The sequence below is a fragment of the Lathyrus oleraceus genome, chromosome 6 (assembly GCF_024323335.1).
Source record: "Lathyrus oleraceus cultivar Zhongwan6 chromosome 6, CAAS_Psat_ZW6_1.0, whole genome shotgun sequence".
Classification (NCBI taxonomy): domain Eukaryota; kingdom Viridiplantae; phylum Streptophyta; class Magnoliopsida; order Fabales; family Fabaceae; genus Lathyrus; species Lathyrus oleraceus.
Window position 1 is genome coordinate 272,438,781 of NC_066584.1, and position 7,035 is coordinate 272,445,815.

The window sequence follows — 7,035 nt, forward strand, 5'->3', positions numbered from 1 at the left end:
ATATAATAGTATTTGAGTTTTATTTTTCTATCTATTATATAAAAAGTTAAAAATAGATTAATCAAAAGTTACTATAATAAAATTAGGTATGATTCGACAATTGTTTCATATGATCCTCTTGTTAGTGAGGAAATCGATAACATAAACCAGTGAAGGGATCTCAACACCGAAAATTAAAAGAATCCAACAATAAAATGTATGGACCTGTTTCTAAGGGTCACATAACACAAGCAAAAGGATTTATATCGCTTCTAAAATTTCCGATACTGGTATTAACATTACCGATTATCAACTATCAATTATCAATCTTGTTGCATCAAAGATTAGGCCATGTATGTTTTAGCTCTTTGAAAATTCTTATAAATGTAGGCACATAAACAATTATTTACGTACTCATACTTGTGACATATGCCTCATTAAAAAACGCTTACAAAGAAAGTTTTCCATTAGTGAAAATAAAGCAATAGTTATGTTTCATTTAATTCATCGTAATTTATGAGAATCTTGACGCTCCATTATTTTTTGTGATTTTTGTTAAATATGTAATTCTTTATATTAAATATGTTTGTAAATGTAGGATTCGACATAGTCGAAGTTGCATGTATTTGATAGAGTCGAATAAAATTTGTAATAGTTGAATTTGCATGTATTCGATAGGGTTGAATACAACTTGTATTAGTCTAAATTATACGTATTCAACAGAGTTGAATACAATATGTCGAAATTAGTTAATGAGTTTGAGATTGTTTGATATTCAAATAGTCTCGTCATAAATAGGAAGACACTTTATATTTTTAAAAGTGTAGATCAGTAAGATCAAGAAAAGATCAAAACATTCTTCCTTTCATCTCTATCATACTCCAATTTTATTCTGATATTTTAAATTCATCTAATACATGTCCATTTGTGAAGTTTTATATTTTTTAGCCATATGTATTTTATCATCAAATAAAGTCACTATAATCATGCATATATGCATTATAGTAAAAAAAAGTCAACATAAAGTCAACATTTTACATTTTGAAGAAATTGACTAAAATTGCATTTTTTTTCATTATGTATTTTGAAAAGAAAAAAAATCATGATCATTTGATTTATTAATGCATCATAAAATAAAAATAAATGTTTCATCAAAATATTCATTTGAATTTTATTAATCATTTTCATACATCATAAAATAAAAATCAATTTTTTAAGAAGGTCCAAAATATCTCTCATTTATTACATCATTATTTCAATCATATATTACATAATTATTTCATACATATATTACATCATTATTCACTATTTAATTAAATAAGTTTCTAGAACGCACTCACACTCTTTGCATAATTCCTAAACTATCATTTCTAGAAGCTTTAAATAAATTATATTTCATTCACAAATGACACCACCAATCATTCACAAAAACTAAGTCAAAACTCTCTTCATTTTTCTCTTCATTTTCTTTCAAGACATTTCTTTCTTTTTATTGAATAAGTAGACTCTTATGCTTTTTCTTTATTTAATTTTATTGCATTTTTACTCTTGCTTTATTTATTTAGTACCTTAATCATCATCATTTTGCATGGAAACTCAATTGATTTTAAATCAAGAGTTGAAAAGTGTTCTTGAACCTCCATGAGCAAAAGTGATTTGTTGTTGTTTAAATAGATCTTATACTTGTTCTTTATTTAATTCAATTGTATTTTTACTTTTGCTTTATTTATTTAGTATCTTAATAATCACCATTTTTTATGGAAACTCAATTGATTTTAAAATCAAGAGTTTAAAGTGTTTTTGAACCTCCATGAACAAAAAGGGTCAAATAAAAATTGATGGTTGTTTTACATAAATAATATATTCAATAACTTCTCAACATCACCCCGAGCATGAATTTATAGTTCGTTTGTCATGAGGGTGAACAAAATGGTCAAATCAAGCAAATATATGTTGCTGCATTTTTGTTGATTTTTGAAATTTTTTGTTGTTTATTTTCTGACTTTGAATGTACCATTATGTTCGTGAGATCGATTAGATAAACTTTCATTATTTATTTGCTTAATTCCATGAAAATTTGATAAAATTATGGTGTTTTTACGTTTTCGTTGAAACTCATTTTCTTCCATTTTTGTTGCTACGGAAATAGTAATCAAATATGAGATTTGGGAAGATGAAGTCTCTCCCACACTCCCTAATTGCTCAATGCACCTTGTGAGGCTCCCTTCTTTGGGTCTAGAGCATTTTCCTAGCTACACCCCCAATTTTCAGCATATTTTTGTCTTTTGTGTATATTTTTTATTTTTTATTTTCTTATTATTGTTTTATTTTCTTTCTTTTATTTCCTTTAGTTTTTTTAATTCTTTTACCTCTTGCATTGATAGTGTGCCCCCTCCTTTTTATTATTTCTTTTACCTTTTTTTTGCTTTAGTTTTTAGTTTATTTTTTTGTATTTTTAGTTGATGCATAATTGTTAATCTAAAAAGACAAAATGACCATTAAAATTAACCTTTCAAAAATACTAAGATAAAAGGTGTTTGACCAACATCAAGTACATTTTTCAAAATTCCACTAAGCTTTTTTTCTTTAATAAGCACCTCATATCATTTCACAAATCATTTTCCCTAATGCGATAAAACACTCGATCAACATCGAGTTTCTCTTCCGCTTTCTCAACTCGTTAAACTTTTTTCCTAACAAATACGAAAGAAATGGGTCCTTGGAATCTCGCATTTCTTGAATCTTCGAATGAATGTTCTCGAGGCACGCATCTTGAGTTAACCATTCATTCACTCTTTCGCTTTTAAAACACTTAACCTAATTACTTGGACAAAAGAGGGATGATTGGAGTCTAGCATTCTGGTGGAACCTTTGAACAATCTTTTGAATGTTCATTGTCCATCAAATAATTTTATGATGACATTGAATGAAAAAGATACTGTTGGAGTCTAGCATTCCGACAATACCCTGATTCATTGGTTCTAAGGCTCACGTCTTGTTTTTACCGAATATTCGTCATTCACCTAAAAATCATACAGCACATCAACTTTAACTTATTCTCTCGCCCCTGTGCGATCGAAAACCTTTCATAATATGACATTTGTCTAATCCCTTTTAACACGTACAAATTTGCGCTTAAGCCTCCACCGAGAGTAGACTGGCCAATGTTTTTAAAATGCAACCTAAACACTCGTCTTCTAAAAACAATCAACCAACACCCTTGGCTACCCCGAACTACGAATTCTCTGACTTCCTTATTGCACTATAAGGATACGTAGGCATGAGATTGCAAGATCTTGGCGAGCATACTAATAAAAAACATCCATTTTCCCCTTTTGAGGTTTTCTTTCATTTCTCTTTTCAATATTTTATTCACTCGAAGAAAATAAATAACATTTAGCTAACATTTAAATCGCAAGTTTTAACTAAAAGGTTCTCGTTGAGTACAACAGACATGAGGGGTGTTAATACCTTCCCCTTGCGTAATCGACTCCTGAATCCGAATATGGCTATGACGACCATTATTCTATTTTTAAAAGGTTTTATCGATATTCACTTATTCCTTCATTGGAATAAATAAAGTTCGGTGACAACTCAGTTCGAATCATTGAGGGGTCGTATTTTTCGAGATGCGACAACCTCCATAACCAATACTCTCTCAATTCTACCTTCTCTCTCAAAAACTTAAATTTATTTTCTTTACAAATCATTGTGCGAATGAATCATCTTACAATTAGGTGTGGTTGAATCACTCGAGTGAATAGCAAAAAACGAGAATTTTTAATCAATCAAATGGTTGAATCTTGTTCTATCAAGGTTGATTCCAATATCTGGTATCTAGAGCACTGGTTGTGATTCTTAGGAAGCATATAGAAATGTCTTCTCATACAAATGGGTATTTTTTAGAAAATATTTCCATATTGAATTGCAAGAATTATGATAATTGGTGTAAGAAGATGAAGGTTGTCTTCTGCTATCAATATGTTTGGGATCTTGTGAAGAATGGACTAACACCAATTAGCGATAATTCCATGGATGAACAAAATGTTGCACATGAAAATTTGAAGAAGAAATATTATAAAGCCCTCTTTATATCCATCAATGCGTTGATCCAAACAACTTTGAGAAATTTGGTGATGCAGATTCATCGAATGAGGCTTGGGACATCTTGGAAAAGTTTTTGGAGATGTTGAGAAGGTGAAAGAGGTGAGGTTACAAACTCACAAAAGAACGCATGAGTTGGTTTAAATGGAAAAAAGTGAAAGTGTGGTTGATTTCTTCACTAGGGTAACAAGACTGGTGAATTAAATCAAGATGTGTGGAGAAGTATTGACATCCAGATCGATAGTTGCAAAGATCTTGAGGTAATTGCTTCCAAAATTTGATCATGTGGTTGTAGCCACAGAAGAGTAGAAGGACCTATCAAGCATGAAAAAAGAAGAGCTTCAAGGGATTAATGAATCTCATGAACAAAGAATGACTGAAAGATCTGCAAGCAAGACGAAAGTCGATGTATCTCTGTAAGCACAATCAGTAAAAGAAAAGAAAGATAGAGGAAGATGGAACGAAAATAAAGGTAGAGGAGGTTACAAAAACTCAAATGGTAGGAGTCACAAAGAAGAAGGAAATTCTTAAAATCAGAGACAATTCACAAACCAAAGTAACCACATAGGTGGTATTGTAGGTAGAGGAAGAAGTGGTGGAAGGAAACCTGATAAGAGCCATATTCAGTGCTAGAGTTTCAGAAGTGTGATTGTTATGCTAGTGATTGCCCTGAAAACAACAGAAATAACCAAGAGAATGATGCAAGGCATGCAAAACAAGAAGAAGAAGTGTTGTATATGGTTACAACAAAGAAAGAAGAAAAATATGAATATCAATGGTACCTAGACTCAAGGTGCTTATCACACATGACTAGAAGGAGAGATTGATTTGTCAACATTAATCCCTCCATGAAGAACAAGGTGAAATTTGAAAATGACAATACCATAGTTGCTGGAGGTATTGATGATGTCTTGATAACGAGGATAGATAGCAAACAATAAGTGATTTCCAATGTGTTGTATATTCCAGGCATGAAAAGAAACTTGCTCAACATAGTGAAACTAATTGAAAAGAATTACTAAGTGTTGATAGAAGACAAGATAATGAGGGTACTTGACTCAAGTGGCAAGGTAATCTTGGAGGAACCTATGTCTCAAAATAGAACATTCAAGATTGAGCTCCAATTGATGGAACACAAGTACCTAGCAATTGCAGCTAGCATGGATGAATGGCTATGGCACTATAGACTTGACAATCTCAACTCCAAAGACATCAACAACTTGAAGAGAAGAAACATGGTCTTAGATCTACCATAAAACCACATTACAAGTGAAGTGTCTGAAGAATATGTTCAGGAAAAGAAACACAAGAACAACTTCAGCAAAGATGAAAGAAGTAATTCTAAAGTCGTCATTGAGGTCATATACTCATATGTGTGTCGTCTTCTTTAGGTAGATTCAATTGGAGGTAACAAGTACTTTATTACATTCATAGATGACTATAGTAGAAAACTATGGACTTACATAATCAATAAGAAAAGGGGTGCGATCGAGGTATTCACCAAGTTCAAAGTTATGGTGGAGAGACAAAGTGGCCACAAGATCAAGACCTTGAGGACTGATGGTGGTGGAGAATATGTGTCAAAATATTTTGATGAACTATGTGAAAGAGAATGGATCATGTATGAAGTGGTACCACCATGCACTCATCAACAAAGTGGAACTACTGAAATTAAAAACAGGACCATCATGAAAATGGTGAGGTGTATGTTAAAGAGAAAACATATACCAAATGAGTTGAGGTTGTGTCGACTGCAACATACATTTTGAATAGATGTCTAACGAAGAAGCTAAAAGGAATCACACCATAAGAATGTTGGTCTGATGCCAAGCCTAGCTTAAGTCATTTGAAGGTGTTTGGATCCATAGCATATAAACATGTTTCAATTCAGTTGACAAGAAAACTTGATGACAAGTAAAGCCAGATGATCCTAATAGTATATCACTCAACTGGTGGATACAAGTTGTTTGACCCTGCAAACAAGCAAGTTGTGATCAGAAGAGATGTGATCATAGATGAGCTAGAAGAATGGGATTGCAATGACAATGTCAACAAGGATTTAGTAAGAGTCTTATGTGATGAACCAACTAGTGAAGCTGGCAAGGAAATTTGACCAGAAGTAGGCAGGGTTCAAACAGGCATAAGAAGACCTCAAAGGACAAGAAACATGCCATCAAGACTGCAAGAATGTGTGATCACATCAGATGATATGTTCAATGATGAAGGTGAGCTGGTACACTATGTTTTATATGTAGATAGTGAGTCAGTCAATGTAGACGAAGTATTGAAGGACTCAAAGTGGATGCAAGTCATGATGGAGGATCTATAAAGGTCAACAAAACCTGGTCAATAGTCAAATTTCCACAAGGTAAGAAGGAAATGGATGTGAAGTGTGTGCACAATGTGAAGCTGGATCCAAGAGGAGAAGTGACCAAAAATAAAGCAAGATTTGTAGCCAAAGCATTTCATCAGAGAAAAGGAACTGACTTTGATAAAGTTTTTGCACCAGTTGCTAGTATTGAAACAATTAGGTTAGTTATTGGCCTATCAAACATAAACAACTGGTATATGTATCAAATGGATGTGAAATGTATATTCCTGAATGGTCACTTAGATGAAGAAGTTTATGTAGCACAATTAGTTGGTTTTGTGAAGAAAGACCAAGAAAGCAAGGTATACAAGTTGCATAAAGCTCCGTATGGAATCAAACAAGCTCCAAGAGCTTGGAATATGAAGATAGATTATTTTATAAGGGAAAAGGATTTTGTAAAGTGCACAACTGAACATGGTGTATATGTTAGAAGAAGGAGAAGTGGATTGCTCATGCTTTACCTCTAGTAGTTGATAGTGCATATTAAAAAGGGTACGAATAAATTGTTGTTGAATATGTAAAACGTACCTTAACCCAAGTAGTTGATAGTAAGACGTTCGGTGGTTGTAACTAGAAAACCC